Below are 21,261 nucleotides of genomic sequence, written 5' to 3'. Positions count from 1 at the left end.
CTAAAAAAAAGGACAATACTTGAAAGGTGAAACTAAAGCATACTAGAAATAACCAAAATTTGCAGAATAAGCCATTGATCTAGCAGAAAACTCAGTAGAAACAAGTGAAATTGAAAACCCATGTTCTAAATTACATTCCTTTAACTTTAAAGCTAGCAATTTTTCTTGTAAAATAGGTAGTGTAAAGGAAGATGACAGATGAGATGAAACTTGACAATGAGAATAATCAAGATAAGAATGAAGATGAGAGTGATCAGAACGATACAAGGGCATAGAGCTACCTTGAAGGGAACAATTCTTTGACGTCGTAGCTGTCTCACACTGTAGGAGAAGGTGGTCGAATAATGGTGGTGGAAGCCATTGAAATTAAGAGTATACTTAGGGTTTTACTTTTTTAGAATAAAGATAGAGGTAACTAGGTAAGTAACTGCTACTTTCTCACAAGCATGTGTTTTCTATTTTTTTAAATTAATAATTAGTAATACATTTATTAGTGGACTATATGCACGCATATGCAGTGGCGGATCTCGGTATTTCCTAATGGTGGTGCACTACCAATTACTGTTCACGAACACAAATATTTTTTGATAAAAAATACTCCAAACTAAATTTCAATCGAAAAATATATATATATATATATATATATATATATATATATATATATATATTACCAATAATAATACAAAATACAACCAAATAGTATTAGAAAAACCAAATATTCAAAATAATACTACAAAATACAATCAAATATCATTCAGGCTAACATTCAATTTGTTCATTTTGTGTTGAATGTGGAGGAGAATTTGGAGTTGAACTTTTCTTAGTGAAGAAACTACCCCAAATGAAACATGCTGCCAATTTGCCATAGAACATATTTACTTAGTGTCATTTCACCAATATCACAAATGTAATTAGGCCAATTATGCATTTTTGTAATCTATCATATAATGCATGTGAAACTAATATGGAATCTAAAATATAATCAACAAAATCAGCATAACAGTATAACACCTAATTCAAAACATAATGTCATTTTAATTTTCAAACACCAATAACACCCAAAATCAAAGTACAACAACAAAATCAACATTTATAACAATTCTAGATTATATAATGTGATATATAAACACCCATAACAAGTGAAATTGCAATTTATTATCCAATTTGCATGACATTGTGAAACCCTAATTTGTAAAGTAAAAGAAGAAATCAAGAAATTAAAGCAGATTGAGGTGTACCTAGTCACGACTCTTGGAGGTCCACTGTCGTTCGTCCACTGCCCACCGTCGTCCACCGAGTTCCTAGTAATTTTGCTGCTGCAGGTAGGCCGTAGGTGAGGTAGTGAGCCATGTAGAAGGTCTGAGTCAGAACTCACGACACCGATACGAAGCAACCAGCAGGAGGTTTGAGTGCCGAGTCACGAACGTCTTTAGGTTCGCCGGTGAGACCGTATGAGAGAGAAGTTAAAGTCATTGTATCTCACGTTGTATGAGAGAGAAAGGGAGAGGAAGAGAGATATGAGAGAAAAGGGCGTGAATTTTGAGAAAACAGAGTTTTTGAGAGATGTGAGAATTGAGCATGAATTGATTAAGATTTTTTTTTCTTTTTTTTTAAGATGGTGCATGTGCAGCATGGTGTTACTAGTTACACCACTATGCATATGGATGAAAACATATTTTTAAAAAGGATATAAAATCAAAATCACCACTTAATAGGAATTAGTGGTTTTTTTTAATATTGGAAACTTTTGAGAAGGTTCAGAAAAACCACCTTTTTAAGGAAGATGTCTCCTTTATCATGTTATAACCGACCACCTTTCTAACAAATTAGGTGTTTTTAGCTGAATAATCACTTATGTCATTAAGGAGGTCTCTCATAGGTGATACTTTTGCACCTATTTGTACTAGTGAAAGAGGAGATAGATTTGTATCTCTACACAATTAAAATTCTCTTTGTATACAAAAAAATATTTTGAAATATGTTGTGCTGAATTAAAACAAGTGTTATTAAATCATTACTATCTTATAAATGTAGTATCAATCATATATTTAGACACACTTGCAACGACATCCTTGAAAAATCTTTTCTAAAAAGACAAAAAAAAAAAAAAAATTAAAAAGACAAAAAAATATTCAATTAGAGATTATACGAATTCGATCAATATTAACACGTGTGGCATCGTTATTACTCTTGCATCAGTTAATGTATTCTCTTAAAACTGCAACGTTTTAACATTTACACCATCGTTTATTTGGTAGAAGCATATAAGTTATAAGATACGGCGGAAATTGATGTATAAATCGTATAAAAGATATAATATTGCAATTATAAAAGAATGGAGAAAATATAAAATAATAGATGATAGTAAATAACAGATAGATAGATGGTGAGATTGTAGATATTTAAGTAGAAAATAATAATAATAATAATAATAATGTTCTTTTGACTCTTTAAAATCAAGGATTGTTTGTTATCTAAGATAAATAATAAGACAAATGCATCATGCTAGCTAGCAATAATTAATGTGATAAAATAATTGGATGTCGAGATAATCTAAGTATGGCACTTACAAAATCAATATTTTTTTAAATGATAAGGGAAAAAGGGGGATCATAGACCTTGTGCGCGAGTGAACTTCTCAAATATCATTTACAAGGCCCGTCCCTGAGCCTGGGCAGGAGCTGAGTCTACCTAGAGCCTAGAGGGGAGGAGGCCAAAGTACACTAAAGGTAATGAGTGAAAGAAAAAGAAAAGAAATTACTGAATTCTAAACGTACTATTGGTTGGAAATCCCACTTTCGTCTCTTACCGATTTAGTTGACAAAATTGAAGAAGGAAATTCAAAAAATAAAAAGAAACATCCAATCTAGAAATTTCTTGATATAACTTTCTGTAGTCCCCCAATCAGCAATCTTCTTACCTTATCTATCAAAATTAATTTCCCATCATGCCTAATCAAATCCCTAATCACTTAAGATGATATCTTCAATCAATCACCTCCATCTTAAATCAACACTCTCCTATAAATAATTTTCTTTTTATGTTCTCAGCATCTCACCATTTCTCCTTAGCTTCCTTCTTCTAATTATTTTTCTCAAATTTTAGTTTCAAATTGAACTGAATCTAAAATTTGGTTGCGAAATTGTTAGAAAGTTTGAAGAATCAAAAGTTTGTTTGATGCTCCCAAAAAACATGAACTAGGTGCTTCTTGCTTTCTTTCTTTTTCGATTATCAGTTTTTGTTTGCTTCCTTCATAATTTATCTCTCTATTCTTTTTGATCCTTTTTTTAGGGGAATTCTTTTTAATCCTTGATTACTTCTTTGTTGTTATAGTATTTCTGCAATACCCCAAAATTCTTAAAACTACTAACTAATTATTTTCTCCAAATTATGAAAATCATGATTTTATCCATATCAAAATATAATTATATTACATTTATTACTTAGTATACTATATATATATATATATATATATATATATATATATATATATATATATATATATATATATATATATATATATATATATATATATATATATATATATATATATATATATATATATACTTGAATTATTTTTTTTATTTTATTTTTGGAAATCTAAATTTTGAAAATAATAATAATAATAATAAACAAAAAATTCTGTTTTGAAGCAAACATCTTGCAGAGAGATTGTTTCCAAAGAAATTTTCGTCAGTTTTATCAAGCGAATCTGTGAAATTGATTTCTCCATCAATTATCACCCAAAATTTTCTCTCAGTCAATTTCTAACCTTCCTCCTTTGTTTCAATCAAATCTTGCTCCTTCCTTCTTGAATTATTCCTCTCTCCCTCTACTAGGACTATAAATACCGGACTTCTACACCTCTTTCAAGCACAATTTTTACTCCAAATTTCAGTATGTCAGAAATCCATTTATGAAACACCATGTTCAGTTAAACAAAATCTGAGAAGAAAAAAAAAGGGTTCTTGTCGTGCCGCCGCTGCCACCAATTGATTGGTCGGCCGACCACCTTCTGTCTTCTGTCTTCTTTCTTATTTCTTCTTGCTTCTTTGTTATTTCTTCTTGTTCTCTGTAGAGGGACCTTCTGTTTTTTTTTCTTTCTCTCGTGGGAATTGAACTGGAGTTTCAGTTCCTAGTTCTTCTTTGGACCCTGCTTTTCTAACTTTGGGTCACTTTATTTTTTTTTTCTTTTTTTTCTTTTCTTTTTCCTTTATTTTCTTTAATATTACTTTTTGTCTTTTCTTACGTACTAATTGATTCCTTGAATCAGTAAAGTTGTTTGATGCAACTTGTTACTTTCTTTCATTATTTATTTTATCTTTTCTTTCTCTTCATTCTCTAATTTTGAACAAAGACTTTTTCGAACTATTAACAATTAATTTTTGTGAAAAGTTTTATATTTCTCATCTACCTTCAATTCATAAACTTAATAAATTCGGATCTTACATAAGTGACTAATTTAGTTCATTTACCTACTATTGTAGACGGAGATTTTGTAGAAGGAGCTTTTTAGGGATGACTTTATTATTTGTTTTTGAGCTACTCAAGGTAATTTCTATGATCATCTTACTCTATTTTCCGTTGCAAAACGGTTATCTGTGTGATTGTATGATTATGCGGTTATGTATGTAACAAATAATTTATAGACTAATATTATGAATTTATGAGTTAGTAATTATTATTATAAGAGTATGATTCTCATAATACTATGTAACTAGAGTATGTAATAGTACAAATTGCGTGATTAAATGTTATGATTATGTGACTTAGATTGTGTCTGGAGTTAGTAATACAAACGTTTGGAAACCCAAACTTTAATATTGAAATTGTTGGATCAATTTATTCTTCTAAAATGAAAATTTATTTTAAAATTATTATTTTTACGGGATGGAGTCGAATTACTCAGTTTTTCTGATTTTTGGGAGTTGTCTCTCTTGTTGTCTTCTTTCTATTACTTTGCAGGTTGGACTTGGTGATAGGATCTCGTGTGAGGAGGTTTAGATAATTCACCTAGACGCCCTTTTTTAGTTTTTTTTTCTATCTTGGAGTTATTATTTTAGTTTTCTAACTTTGGTTGTAATAATATTCTTATTTTAAGATAATTGGGTTAATTTATCTTTTTGTTAGCCTTTCGTTTACTCTTAGAGAGTGAATGGGCGGTAATATCCTCCAAGTTTGAATAAAGGATTTTCTTAAAACTATATTCATTTGACATTACGCTTATTTAAATTTGGAGGGTGTTACAAAGTGGTATTAGAGCTTACGTTTAAGATTAATAAGGGAAAGATGGGTTAAATGAACTAAATAGGTTAATTAAATTAAATAAATAAAATTAGGACTGAATGAACTAAGTTATGAGAGTGGGTTCGAAAAGGGATTATTTTAATTTAATAATGTTTTGAAGTACTACTTTTAACTACTTAATATATGTTTCTTTATGTTTTAGATGGCAAGACTTCACCAAACCGCAAGAAAAAGGCAGCGAGGAAACTCACTGGCCCTCTCTGCTTCACCTTACTTGATCCGCATGCGATACGGGGAGGATGTTTGTGATTATGTCCACCATTTGGACTTGGCTATTGAAAGCTACCATTTCAATGATTTATATGAAGATTCAGACTTTTGCACTCCTGAAAAGAAAGCATATGTTTTATTGACAACCCTACCCGAGCGAGGACCATTAGGAGCAATCTAAAGAAAATAAGGTGATGTTTATGTTAATGATACACTTAATTTTGAGAGGTACACGCATATAGGATCATGGTTTCTGACTATTGAGTATCTACGAAGGGTCATGATTGATGCTATCGAAGAATACTATTACAATCTCAATCTGAATGGCTCTAGTTCTGATGAAGAAGAAGCTAATAGAAGCCCTACCCCTACCCACCCTCTGTCCGAGATGGAAGATGAAGAGCCTATGGAGGATGATGACCTTTAAGTTATTCTTTCTTTTATTTTATTACGTGCAATAAGATTTTTAGAGCCAATAGATGTTATGTTGAACAAGATGTTATGTTGATTGAATGATTGAATAAAAATGTTTACATTTTCTAAGCTGTGTTCCTAGCTCAAACTAAATGCTTATGTCTCATTATTATACTTTACATGAATAATAAATGGTGATCACACCATTGTTTTCTCTTTTCTAGGTAGCTTATGCCATTTAGCGTCCATACTCGTTCACGTGCACGCCAAAACAAAAACATGCCTGAGACTTCTGAACAAATCGCTGCTCGTTTGCGAACTCTTGAGCAATTATCGCAATGTTTTGGACTTGTTCTTCAAAACCAACTCAACAACCATGTCGGTGAATGAAGAATCCCAAGCAATCATGGCCAAGAAAATTGCCAATTTAAAATCACCAACCTTCATTGGTCGAGAAGATCCTCTTGTGTTAGAAAATTGGTTGCTCGATATCGAGAAGATATTCACCTCTTATGGAACCCCTGAGAACCAAAAGGTTGACCATGCTACCTTTTACCTTCGAGAGGATGCTGATCTTTGCTAGGAGACTCAAGGACCTACCATTCGTATGCAACCTAATTTTGATTGGTCTACTTTTAAGACTGCTATGAGGGCCCGATTCTTTCCCGAGCACATTAGGAGGCATAAATGTAGTGAGTTTACCAGATTCAATCAAGGATCTACTATGAGTGCAGAAGAGTATGCTCAGAAATTTCATGAATATGCTAGGTTTTGCCCCAATATGGTTCTTGATGAAGCCTCAAAAGCCCAGAAATTTGAGGATGAACTTAGTTTTAGAATCCAAAAGAGACTAGGCAGTAGTACCTCCCCCACATTTATGGAGGCTTATGGTAAAGCTTGCAACATTGAGAGAATTTTGAAACGAGAAGAGGAAGTATTGGGAAGAATCAACAGGAAAGACCAAAGTGGGAACTCTCAGACTCAAGGTTATGAGAAAACGGCTCGCTATGGAGGAAATAATAGCGGGGGTAACCATTAAGGAGGTCGTTATACTAACAATAGCAGTTTTCATAACAACAATCAAGGTCAAAAGAGACAAGGAGACAATAATAAGAAGGTGTTAATTGTCTGTAAGAAGTGCAATAACAATCATCCAGGTTTCACATGTCAGGGTGAACGAATTAAGTGTTTCCAGTGCGGCGAACCAGGACATAAGGCCAATCAGTGTTCAAATAGGCAAAATGACCAAATTGGACAAAATAAGGGAAACAACAACAATGGAAATACCAATCAAAACCAATACCAAACCTATAATCTCCCTACCAATCCTCAAGTTCCAAACACCAATAGTAATCAAGCCACTCAAAATGTTACCCAGAGCAACAACCAGATCAATTGAAATGGTGCACGTCCAACTTATGGCAGGATTCACGTCATGAGCAGAACTGAAGCAGACACCAACGGTAACGTCGTGACAGGTACTTTTCTAGTAAACTCTAACCCTGCTTTCATACTCTTTGACTCTGGAGCGTCTCATTCTTTTATTTCTCAGTCCTTTGTGGAAAAGTTTTCCTTAGAACCTTCATCATCGTGTTTAGCCAACATTGTCATGTCCATCGAGACTACAATCCCATGTAATACCCTTTCTCAAGACATTCCTATTACCATAGGCAGAACTGATTGAGTAGATATAACGCCAAGATTGAGTGTCATAAGCAAAAAGTGTCTCTTAAAAGACCAAAATGGAATAGGATATCTTACCAAGGGGTTGTCTTTACACCTGACATCAAGATTATCTCAGCTTTGAACCTTCAAACTTACATTAGGAAAGGCTACACAGTGTACATGTGTCACATGAAAGATATAAGTAAGGAGGATGAGGAGATACCCAAAATTCCTGTTGTTTGTGAATTCCCGGATGTATTCCCAGAAGAGATTCCAGGGATGCCACCAGAGAGAGAAGTTGATTTCAAAATCGACGTAGTTCCTGGAACAGGCCCTATATCTAAAGCACCATATCGAATGGCCCCAGCAGAAACAAGAGAATTGAAAGTGCAATTAGAAGAACTCTTGGAGAAAGGATATATAAGACCAATGCGCTACCCTGGGGAGCACCAGTGTTGTTCGTTAGGAAGAAGGATGGGTCTCTAAGATTATGCATCGATTAAAGGGAGTTGAACAACGTCACTGTCAAGAATAAATACCCACTTCCTAGAATCGAGGATTTATGCGATCACTTAAAAGGTGTTGCAGTATTCTCAAAAATCGACTTGCGTTCGGGATATCATCAGTTAAGAATCGCGGATAAGGATATACCCAAAACAGCCTTCTGAACAAGGTATGGCCATTATGAGTTTACAGTTATGCCATTTGGACTCACTAATGCACCTGCTGCATTCATGGACCTCATGAATAGGACCTTCAAACGGTACTTAGATAAGTGTGTGGTCATATTCATTGATGACATTCTTGTCCTCTTAAGAGATATGGATGAACATGAGGCCCATTTGAGGAAAATTTTGGAGATACTTCGCCAAGAGAAATTGTATGCCAAATTCTCAAAGTGTGAATTTTGGTTAGACAAAGTCGCATTTTTAGGCCATGTGATTTCAAAGGACGGAGTTGTTGTTGACCCTTCAAAGATACAAGCAGTAACCGATTGGGCTAGACCCACAAGTGTTACAGAAATTAGAAGTTTTTTGGGTCTTGCAGGGTACACTAGTGGAAAAATAAGGAAGGGCTGCACTAAAAAAGGCCCTTAGGGCTGCGCTTTTTGACAGCAGCCCTTTCAATAGCAGCCCTTAACTTTTTATGTAGGGCTGCGCTTTTCAAACGCAACCCTTCAAGCTTAGAAGGGCTGCACTTTTTAGGTAAAAGCGCAGCCCTTCTAAGCTTGAAGGGCTGCGCTTTTTAGGTAAAGCGCAACCCTTCCTACCGAAAAAAAAAAATTTTTTTTTGACATTGTTTTACTCATATATTAATCTGACATTTTCTGAATTTTAACATTTGCATTAAACTTTAAAGTAAACCGTCCAAATCCAAAAGGGGAATAGGAAATATGGTCAGGAAAACTAAAACTAAAACAGGAAATCAAAAAATGTTATCACATAATTGCACAAACAGGATTAACTAGTTTACGATACGACGAGCATGATAGAGAATTCTACAATGCAACTAAATGAAACGAAAATGAAAAAAAAAGAACGAAAATGAAAAAAAGGAACAAAAACTAAAATACAGAAGAGAAAAAATTATAGATCTGAAAATACAAGAACATTAATCAAAACAAAGATTAAGAAATTATAGATCTGAAAAGTCAAAAACTGCCTCCAAACTTGACCTAATAATGTTTAAATACGTAAACAAAACCTAATACGTAATTAAGGAAATAATAAAATTCGGAAATACCTTAAAATGCCTATTTGGGCCTTAAACGAACTCGGATGGCTTAAAAAGCCTATACATCACAGCATAGCGGTGAGTTTGACTCGTTGGCCCGTTCCGCTTCCGAAAAGGTATGACAATAGGCAATCGGACTCCATCGGCCCGATTAGTGCAAATCATTTCAGGCTTTTTGTCGCGTTTCCGGGAGTTTTTGAGAGAGAAGAGAGGATGAGAGAGGAGGAAAAGGAAGGGAGGAGGGACGTGAGAAGAGAGAGAAGGAGGAAAAGGGAGGAGGGACGTGAGAGAGGAGAGAGAAGGAGGGATAATATTTGAAGCCCGCTTAATATTTGAAGCCTGCGAATTTATTATTTCAAAGTTTTTTAAGAAGGGCTGCGCTTGTTTTAAAAACGCAGCCCTACATAACAGAAGGGTTGCGCCTTTGAATAAAAGCGCAACCCTACATAACAGAAGGGTTGCGCCTTTGAAGAAAAGCACAACCCTTCACTTAGTAGGGCTGCGCTTGTATAAAAAGCGCAACCCTTCTGAATGTAAAAAGGGCTGCGCTTTTTCTACAAGCGCAGCCCTACTAAGTGAAGGGCTGCGCTTTTCCTCAAAGGCGCAGCCCTTCTGTTATGTAGGGTTGCGCTTTTGAAGAAAAGCGCAACCCTTCACTAGTAGGGTTGCGCTTGTAGAAAAAGCGCAGCCCTTACTGCGCAGCCCTTCCTTTTTTTCCCCTAGTGGTACTATATAAGATTCGTTAGAGATTTCTCTAAGGTTGCTCAACCTCTAACAAACCTGATGAAGAAAACCACTAAATTTCATTGGGACGACTAATGTGAGTTAGCATTCCAAGAATTGAAGAAACGACTTACAACAGCACCATTGTTGCCCTTACCCTGTGAAACAGAAGGCTTCGAGGTGTACAGTGACGCCTCAAAGCATGGGTTAGGGTGTGTGCTAATGCAACATGGAAAAGTCGTAGCATACGCATCAAGGCAACTGAAACCTTATGAACAAAATTACCCTACTCATGATTTGTAGTTAGGAGCGATTGTGTTTGCACTCAAAATATGGAGACATTATTTGTATGGAGTCAAGTGCACAATGTACACAGACCATAAGAGTTTAAAATATCTCTACACTTAGAAGGAATTGAACATGAGACAAAGGCGTTGGCTTGAACTCATCAATGACTATGATCTGGACATTGTCTACCACGAAGGCAAAGCAAACAAAGTCGCAGATGCTCTAAGCAGGAAGAGTAGTCATACATTGAATGTATTGATCTTAGCCGATGAGTTGTTCAAGGACTTTCACAAGTTAAATTTAGAAGTGGTTGAACATGGTTATGTAGAAGCTAGATTAAATGCGGTGACTGTTGAGCCTAATCTCTTCGAAGAAATTCAAGCAAAGCACCGCACCGATGATTGGTTGATTAAGTTGATGAAAATGAAGGAGGAGGGTCAAGCACCTGAATTTGAGGTGGATGCTTACGGAATAGCAAGGTACAAGGGAAGATGGTGTGTGCCTAATGATGAAACCGTAAAGGACAAGATCTTGAAAGAGGCTCATAATTCCCATTACTCTATACACCCTGGTGGAGACTGTTGACCCTTGAGTTTTGAAGATGACCTAACCACAAAAGACATAGTATATTTTATTTGTGTTGTTGCAAGGTAATTCATGCCCGAGCTAAGAGAATACTTGATTGAAGATTAAAACGGAGAATTAATCAAGATCGAAGTAAAGATGTTCGAGAGATGAAGAATCAAGCATGGAATGAAGATTAGAATACATTAGGGTGTATTTATTATCTGCATGTTAAGGTTGAGTAAAAGCTTACTTAAGTTCGTGGTGAATTCTCAAAGGAACTTGGTTCTGTTCCCATGAAAGGAACAGACCTGGCACTATAGGAACAAGGTTAGGGAACAAGACTTAAAACTGATTTAGGAACTCCTAAGAGACTCTAATGTTGTGCGCCTAAGTTAAATTTCCGCCCAATATAGTTGTTAGAGTTTTTAGGGTTGTTTTAACTAAGATCCACTATTTTAGGAATTTAGTTTAAGTTTGTTAGGAAAAGATTTTAAAAAGATTTTCTTATTTTAATTAACCGATTTTCAAATCTTATCTTTTTATCTTTTATCTTTTATATTTTATTTAAAAGATTTTGTTTTCAAAAATAATATCTTTCCGGTTTTTAAAATGTTTCGGTTTTAAAATATAAAATTGTTTTTCGATTTTATTAAAGATATTTTGAAAAGATATTTTTCCTAAAAACTAGCTAAAGTATTTAATTTATTTATTTCCTAAAAATTGGATTGCACGCCTAAAGCTACTGCTACACGATTTATGTAGTTAGTGGATTTAGTGGCTTAGTTAATTATCCTCCAAGTATTTAATTAAATTAAATGAGTTTAATTATTTTCAAGTTTTGTAAAACCACGTAATTGTTACTGCTTCTCTATGAAGTGAAGTATGGATTAGTGGATATTTACTGACATAGAATATTTAATTTATTTAATTAAATTAATACATCATGGAGATCATGGATAATGGTCTAATTAGTGGTGATAATGTCTTGTCTTAATTGTCTATAAATAAGAGCCTAATTCATTTGAACAAAGTGTGTCTGACTTTTATTAGTCACACCAAAAAGTGTGTCTGACTTTTATTAGTCACACCAAAGTGTGTCTGACTTAGTTAATTTCTCTTAAGTTATCTAAAGTGTCAGTGCCTTTTCCTTAAGAGAATTCATACTTACATTAATCGAGTTTATTACTCTTCCATTGTTTTACAAAGTGTATTTTTGAAAAAAGGGTTTGAGTGAACTCTTGTAAGTGTGAGAAGCTTTGAGTGAAGCAAGAGAAAGAGAAAGAGAAAGGAACTTCGAGTGAAGTTTGAGAGAAAACGTCAGTTGTTGGGAACTGTCGTTGGGAACTTGAGTTGAGTGACTTAAGTTGAGAATCGAGAGAAAAGTAATAGGTTGTAATCAGAGTTGTTTTGGCCTATTATAGTGGAAAGTTGTTTAAAATCCCTTGTGGTCGAGGTTGTTTCTTCCTACTAGGCCTAGGAAGTTTTTCCTCGTAAATCTCTCGTGTTCCCATTGTTTGTTCCCAAGTTTACTTTTAATTCCGCAAAAAGTATAGCTTATTCTCTCACTATAATTCACCCCCCTCTTATAGTGCTCATATTATACAACAATTGGTATCAGAGCGGGAACTCTAATAATTCAGGAAACCCTGTTGAGTTCAAGATCTTGAAAAATATGAATACTAGAGAGAAACTGGAAGAAGGGTACTCTACGCAGAGGCCACCAATGTTCAATGGTAAGTTTTACACTTACTGGAAGAACAGAATGGAGATCTTTATCAAAGCCGACAATTACCAGGTATGGAGAGTCATAGAGGTAGGTGATTTTGAAGTCACTACCACTAATGACAAGAATGAGGTAATTCCTAAATCTATATCTGATTTTGATAAAGTGATTTCGAAAAAATGGAAATTAATGCTCTTGCTATAAAACTGCTTCATTGTGGTCTTGGACCTCATGAACACAATCGTGTCATGGGATGAAAACCGCAAAACAAATTTGGGATCTTCTTGAAGTCACTCATGAAGGTACGAGTGAAGTTAAGAGATCAAAAATAGATCTTTTGATGAACCAATATGAACTTTTTCAAATGAAATCAAAAGAGTCTATCCAAGACATGTTTACACGCTTTACTAATTTATTAATGAGCTAACATCTCTTGGTAAAGTGATTACATCTGAGGAACAGGTACGAAAGGTCCTAAGGAGCCTTCCTAGGGATCGATGGATGGCTAAGGTAACTGCCTTACAGGAAACTAAGGACTTTACTAAGTTCAATTTGGAACAACTTGCTGGTTCCTCTTATGACTCATGAGTTGCAATTGGACAATGAGAATGGAGACATGTCCAAGCAAAAATCGATTGCCTTAAAAGCTGATGAAAGTGAAGACTCGAAACTGATGAAGAAGAATCCGCTCTCATGGTCCGAAAATTCAAAAGAATGTTTAGGAACATGAAGAATGGAGATTACAAAGGTAAGAATAAGAAATATTCTAACAAACTTGTTTGTCATAAGTGTGGCAGTTCTGAGCACTTCATCAAGGATTGTCCCCAATGGGAACAAGAAAAAGGCAAAGGAAGGGAACGAAGCAGAGATAGGAACAAGGAATACAAAAGTTCCTATACTCAATCTGATATGAAGAAAGCTATGGTTGCTGCATGGGGAGACTCTGACTCCGAAGAAGAAAATGATCCTCAACCAAATGAGGAGACTGCAAACTTCTTTTATGTCATGTTTGACAATTCCGAATCTGATGAAGAGATTGAATCTCTTGAGGTTGGAGTGAGGGGGAACAACACATGGTACCTAAACAATGGTTGTTCTAAGCATATGACTGGAGATAAATCAAGATTTCTCTCACTGTCAGCCTATAATAGTGGAAGTGTGACTTTTGGTGACAACAAGAAAGGTAATATAGTTACCATGGGCAAAGTTGGTAAGTCATCGTCACACTCCATAGATAATGTTTTCTAGTTGATGTTATAAAGCATAACTTGTTGAGTATTTCCCAATTCTGTGATAGAAGGAACTGTGTGAAGTTTAATAGTGAAAAATGTTTAATTGTCAACAATAGCACCAAAGGATGTCATTTTGGAAGGAACAAGAAAAGGGAACACATATGTTGTGGATCTCAACCTTGTTCCCAAAAACAAGTTTACATGCCTTAGTGTTATTATTGATGATCATCTTTATGGCACAAGCGTCTAGGTCATGCTAGCTTTTCTTTGCTTGACAAACTTCATTCTAAAGAACTAGTCTTAGGTTTACCTTCAACTAAGTTTCATTTAGATCATGTTTGTGATGCATGCACTAAAGGTAAGCATGTTAGGTCCTCCTTCAAGTCCAAGAATGTGGTAAGTACCACAAGACCATTAGAGTTAATTCATATGGATTTATGTGGACCTATGAGGATACAAAGTAGGAGTGGAAAGAAATATGTGTTGGTTATTGTAGATGACTTTTCTAGATTTACTTGGGTTATTTTTCTTTCTAGCAAGGACGAGATTTATGATGAGTTCCTTGACTTTGCAAAGAAAGTTCAAAATTTGAATGGTCAAAAATTGCTACACCTTAGATCCGACCATGGTAAAGAATTTGAGAACTTTAAGTTTGATGACTTTAGTAGAGACAAAGGTTTAGATCACAATTTCCCCGCCCCTAGAACACCTCAACAAAATGGTGTTGTTGAAAGGAAGAATAGAACATTAGAAGAAATGGCTAGGACTATGTTGATAGCTAGTGGTCTTCCTATGAACTTTTGGGCCGAAGCTGTGAATACTACTTGTCATATTATAAATCGTGCCATGGTGAGACCTTTATTAAATAAAACTCTTTATTAGCTATATTTTTGTAAAAAGCCCAATATTACATATTTCAGAACATTTGGATGTAAATGTTTTGTTCATAATAATGGGAAACAAAATCTTGGAAAATTTGATGCTAGAAGTGAAGAAGCTGTATTCTTAGGATACTCTTCTAGTAGCAAAGCTTATAGAGTTTATAATTTGTATGCAGTCATTGGGATGGCAGGTGATTCCCGATGGAACAATGGGCCAGTCATACGTCGCAACAGGTGGTAGTAGCATGCATGAAGGGGTATAGAGTCTAGACTTGTGAGTTGTGATGTACTTTATAGTTCATGCATGGATGAATAAATCCCTCTGTTAAATATCGGAGGATATTTCCCTCTCCTTGTTGTGACTGGTGTGTGTGGAGGGGTATATTTAATTTCTATCATATTACGTGTCTCTTTGTACCTCTTGAAAGTTAATAAGTGGTTGTTGGGTTACCTTAGAGCAATATAATTCAATTGTTTAAGATATATATATCTAATGATATTTAATATGAAATAAATCAGTAAAACAAAATAAATAAGTCATTTTATTTACAGTTTGCATTGATGGGATGCAAAGTTTTTAAGACATTAATCTTAGATAATCTCAGTGATAGGATTTAAATTTTTAACGTCCAATAAGTATACACTTCAATCAGACATCATTTATAGTAGTTGAAGACTTTTCCTGGATAATTGGGCTCAAACAAAACTCAGTTTTAGTGAAATTATGAAATCTATGTATCAAAGCTAACCACTTAATACTTGCTCTATTTCTAAGTAAGTTAAATACTTTGAGTTTCACGCTATCTCTAATTATGTGATATTCATGAAAAAATTCAATAATATTTCATATGATTATTATGGTTTTACATATATATTCGTAAACAAAATATCGTAAAAATGACGATATGAGGTGACTGAATAGCGCAAATTTAGAAGTCAAATTGTTGCACTTATAACAAAACAAAAAACTATAGTTTATGTCTAGCTAATATTTCAATATCCTCTAAAAAACCAATATCTGTTGACCATAAAAACCAATATTTAATGATCATATACAACATTCAAAAATTATTCACATCTTCATGACAAATCTTGAGAAAATAAATTGTGTAGAGAATAGAACTACGGTTGAAAGCTTAAGTTCTCGTTGATTCATCTCACAATATATATGATACACATATTAGGAAACCAAACAAAGATATTACTCCATCTTTAGGCAACTTCCTATGATACACATTTCTATACCCTCCCTCATGTTGGAGCATGTGTAAGATAAAAAATGCGCAACTTGGACCAAATAAAATCAAATTCTGTCTTGCCCAAGGCTTTGGTGAAGATATCAGCTAATTGAGCTTTCATAGAGACATAGCAAGACTCAATTAGACCATCAATAATAGCATCATGTACAAAGTGACAATCAACTTTAATATATTTTGTGCGCAGACTAACTAACACAGAACAAGGGAATGGATTTGGGATTATGAACACCCAAATTGAGTAACAAACCCAACAACCCCTTCAATAACTCACGAATAATGACATCCATAGATCAACATTCAGCTTTCGCAAAATACCGAGAAACAGTTTTTTGCTTCTTAGCTTTCAAGAAATAGGAGAATGACCCAAGAAAATAATCCAACTTGTGAAAGAACGACGAGTGACAGGATAAGTTGTCCAATCAGAATCACACCAGCCTTCAAGAGAGAGATCCTATGGGCACACAATAAGAGGCATTAACCCGACAAACCTTTCAAAAACCTGACCACCCGTAGATATTATAATCAAGATAGTTTGTACATATATTATTTGGTTGATTATCAATGTTTTCAAAAAAAGATTAATAATAATGCTTGTATTATTATTTATAATTTAAGCATTGTTATCTAGGTAATCGACATCTTTATTTTTGTAGTTCAAAGTGTGATGTTATGTAATAATATATACTCATTCGTGATTATAATGTTTAATAATTTATACTTTAGATGAATAGGTTATGCCATAGTTAATCACAATTTTATCTTAGAGTAATCCTGGCCAGTTTAAAAAGCTCGATAAATCTAACTATTTCTTAATATTCCCCCCGTCTCAAAATATAGTTTTCATTTTCCTTTTTTCACGGTAATTTATGCAAGTAGAATCTAAGAGGGATAGTAAAGATTTTTTTGTTTATTTAAATAAATGTTGTATGGAAAAGCCGATTTTAGGAGAGAGAATGGAGAATAATTGGTGAAAGAACATTAATTATAACATTTTGGTTGAATAAACAAAGCAAAAACAAAAATTCAAGAAGCAAATAAATGATGGGACACGATTTTTCTAGACAAATTACGGAAAAATGTGGAACTAACTATGAAAATGAAAATTATATTTTAAGACACCCAAAATCAAAATAAAAACTATATTTTAAACTGAGGGAGTACATTACTTGTTATATCAATAGTGGACAATTCGACACTCCTGGATCTAGTCTCTCTCATTGTAGTGTTGGTATCTTATTGTATTATTTAAGAGATCCTTCTGCAATGAATAAAGTATACATGACGACTATAACTCTTATTGTTAGAGTATGTAATATAGGTTGTATATTATCATCTCTGTATATTAGGAAACATGAGATTAGTTTCCCCTTGTAGGTAGCCTACATTATAGGAAGATAGTTATGTATTATATTTAAACCCTTTTGGGTTAAGGAAATGAGGATGCGATTATTCTCTTTCATGGTATCAGCCTAACCCTAGATCCTTTTTCGCTCTCTTCTAACTTCCGCTATCTCTCTCCCACGTCCCTCTTCACGGCTCCACCATGGTCACCACCAAGGGCTCTTCCTTCCACCCTGCCCTCGCCGTATCCAACATCAAGAATAACATACACATCACTCTTGATCTGGAACGTGTGGAATATGGGACGTGGGCCGAACTGTTAAAGTTCACGCACGATCTCATCGTGTATTACCACATATTATTCCACCGGCTGACTTCGCACCACCATCTACTGTCGAGGAGAAGGAGTTATGGGCCACGCTTGACGCTACAATGCTCTAGTGGATTTACTCGACCATTTCCACTAACCTTCTCCACACCATTATTGAACCGGACCACACTGCCATGACCGCATGGACTCGCTTGCGGGATATATTTCAGGACAATAAAAATTCTAGGGCTGTGGTTCTTGAACAGGAGTTCTCTCATCTCTCCATGGCCGATTTCCCGAATGCATCATCTTATTGTCAGCACCTTAAGGAGTTAGCGGATCAACTCAAGCAAGTCGGCACCACCGTGTATAATGACCGACTGGTTATTTAGTTGGTCTCGGGTCTGACTCCCGCTTAAAATACCGTGGGTACATTCATTAGGCAGACGAGTCCTCTTCCTCGCTTCTATCAGGCTCGTTCCATGCTCACCTTGGAAGAATCCGGCCTCGCGAAACAGGCGTCTAGCACCGCCTCGGCATTGGTGGTTGCGTCCCCTTTGGACGTAGATGATCCTCCTATTGATTTTGCCTCCTCCCCTATGTATAATGGGGGGAAAAGCCTCACAACCGTAACTCCGGCAAAAAGCATGGTGGTCGGAGTGGCGGCCGGGGCCGCGGTAGTGGCGGCGGACGTCGCAGTGGTGGGTCTCAACAACCCACCGGACAGTCAGCGTGAGGCCAGCAGTGGCCGAACAGCAGCCACGGGGGTACTTGGCAGTGGCCGTGGACTTGGACACCCCCTCCCTGCCCTTATCCAGCAGGTCCTCCATATTGGGCCAGGTCCTCCATATTGGGCCAGGCCCAATTCAATATGGCGTCCGTCCCCGACAGCAGCAAGGGCAAGGGGTTTTGGGACCCCGTCCTCAAGCGCATTGATGAGTCATATTAATATAGGCATTTCATGATGCATTTAGGTTGCATTTTAGGATCATTTAGTTGCATTCTTAGTCCATAATTGCATATAGTTACTTAAGTTGAGAAGATATACTCTTGTGTGTTTTTCGGTGTTTTTGATAGTTTTCAGGTATTGAGAACACAATTGGAGTATTATTGGACAAGCTTAAGCATGAGAAGCATCTAGGAAGGAGCTAAGTCAAATGAGGAGTCCAAAGGGCATCTTCGAGTCGGATTGCAACTCAAACATAGCGGAAACATATTAAAAGAAGTATGGAAATTGAGTCATGTGCCTTATTTTGATCATAACTTATTATCCATAGATCGGAATTTAGTGATTCCAGTGGGGTTGGAAACTATACTTGAAGAGCTTTCCAAGGTATATTACACGCCCCGATACGACTTTAGTTTGGAGATATGGTCTTTCAAGTTGACGCTGTTTTGCAGGCGAAAACCGCGGCCGCGGGTTATTCCGGGTTTCCTAGTCGAATAAGGCTTTATCTTTTGACGAATTAGACTCTATTTTTCTAGTTGTTTTAGGAAATAGAAAGGTATAAAGACTCAAGGGAATATTATTATTTCCTATCTTATTTTCTATTTGTTTTTTCCATCATTAATTCATTAAAGATTAGAACTTTTTTTCTCTCAATTATAAGAACCCTAGTTTTGCTTTTTCCCAATTACATTGAATTTTCAATAGAAGCTTTGATTTTTGCAAGATTGGTTCTAAATTGGTATTATTTCTTTTCTTTTATTCCTATTCAATCCTTTATTATTAATTCATGTTTGCTTATTTAATTATGAATATGTTCTCCCCAATTATGATTGAGTAGTCTATTTATAGGGCTTAGGGGATCCATGATCAATTAGGAAGGGATGTTTATTAAAGTATTGATTTTTATTGATGCATGTTGATTCCTATTGAATGTTTTTATGTCTATTCAATCCAATTTGGCCAGATTTGATTGTTATAGTGTTGCAATATTAGGTTATGCGCCGAGAGGTATAAACTTGATATTAAGGCTAGTTTCAATAGGTAGATTGGTTTAATAAATTGCGAGAGCCTGTTAATACGTTCTATGTTGATTTAGACTTGAGAGAGCGAATCAATCTTTTAACTGCATTATTAATTGTTGATTTTTGTGTTTCATCCCGAAATATTGATCATTGGTGAACCTATGCCCTAGACTTTTTTTATTGATAATTCTTGATATAGTTATAGTCTAGTTTAGTATAATTACTCACAAACACTCGTTCCTATACTCTAGATTTGACTGACAATTAGGAAAAGAACACTGTTTCTCTGTGGATTCGACCCTACTTCCCTGACTACTATTTGTTAGAGGACTTAGGATTACTTTTGATAAGGTGATACGACTTTAGCCTGTCAAAATTTGGCGCCGTTGCCGGGGAAACGGTTTTGTTCCATTTTCTTTAATTGTTTTAGAGTCTAGATTATATACTCTCGTCTCAGAGAACACTTGTTCTTTGGGACAAAATCTCTTAATTGTTTGTTCTTTAGTTCTTCTATGCGCAGGAGTTTGAGTTCAGATTGCCTACAATTTGATCCTGAAATCGAAAGATCCTTTCATAGACAGAAGAACTTTTCCAGACAGTTGCGAGATAATCCAAGGGAAGATAATCCTTTGGATTCTGACTCTGATTCTACCAGCATTGTCTCTATTCTCCACCAGAATCAGAGATGGCTCGAAGGCTTACTGACTTTTCCTAACCCTCTTTTGCTGAACTTCCGAAGAGCAATCAAATGCCTGAAATTGAAGCTGTAAATTTCGAGATTAAACCTGCATTGCTATATGATCGAACGAAAACAATTTGGTGGTGGACCTAATGAAGACCCAATCTTCATTATCAGGATTTCTGCCAATATTGCTCTACCATTAAGCAGCAGGGAGTGACACAAGATCAGATTCGGGAGATTCTTTTCCCATTTTCACTTCGAGACAAGGCAAAGATGTGGTACAATGGGATTAATCGAGCCACTCTTGGGATCACTGATTGGAATACCTTGGCTCTAGCTTTCTACAGAAAGTACTACCCTCCAGAGAAGACTGCTAGGTTGCGTAGTCAGATTACAAATTCACCCAAGGGACTGATGAGTCTTTACATGAGGCATGGGAAAGATTTAAAGATCTTCAGAGAGAATGTCCCCATCATGGTCTACAAAAATGGTTCCTAGTTCAGGGATTCTACAATGGTTTGGGGAACAACTCGAGACTTATCCTTGACTCTGCAGCAAATGGGAGATTCATGAAACTAGAAATTGATGCTGCACATGATTTGATCGAGGAGATGGCTATCCACAACTCTCAATATGGTAATCCTCGAGGACTAGCTAACAAGGGTGGAAAGCATGAGATAGATTCTATATCCTATTAGCTGCACAGATGAATGCATCAGCAATAAACTTGACAATATGCAGCTCTCCTCTCCTGCAAGTGTTCTGCTTTGGGTACTACTCCGAGATTATGTGTGATAATTGTGGCATAGTTGGACATTGGGCACAAGAGTGTCGGAGTTCTCTCGAACAAGTTAATGCTTTTCAACATATCGGCCGAACAACCCATACTCCAACACATACAATCCAGGTTGAGAAATCATCCTAATTTGTCTTACAAGTGCACTAATGTCCTAA

At 35.5% G+C, this 21,261-nt stretch overlaps 1 long non-coding RNA gene and 1 pseudogene across 1 annotated transcript; one reads left to right on the top strand and one right to left on the bottom strand.

The window, feature by feature from the left end:
• Positions 1-2,734: 2,734 nt before the first annotated feature.
• LOC125495899 (uncharacterized) lies at positions 2,735-6,060 on the top strand. Its single transcript, XR_007272295.2, has 3 exons — positions 2,735-3,201; positions 4,488-4,551; positions 5,450-6,060. It is a non-coding gene; the product is annotated as an uncharacterized LOC125495899 (long non-coding RNA).
• A 14,629-nt stretch (positions 6,061-20,689) lies between these two features.
• On the bottom strand, positions 20,690-20,788 carry LOC125496137 (small nucleolar RNA R71; annotated as a pseudogene).
• Between the last annotated feature and the right edge of the window lie 473 nt (positions 20,789-21,261).

This window comes from Beta vulgaris, chromosome 3 (assembly GCF_026745355.1).
Source record: "Beta vulgaris subsp. vulgaris cultivar EL10 chromosome 3, EL10.2, whole genome shotgun sequence".
Lineage (NCBI taxonomy): Eukaryota > Viridiplantae > Streptophyta > Magnoliopsida > Caryophyllales > Amaranthaceae > Beta > Beta vulgaris.
The sequence above is the reverse complement of the archived record's forward strand: the minus strand, read 5'-3'. Positions and strand labels throughout refer to the sequence as shown.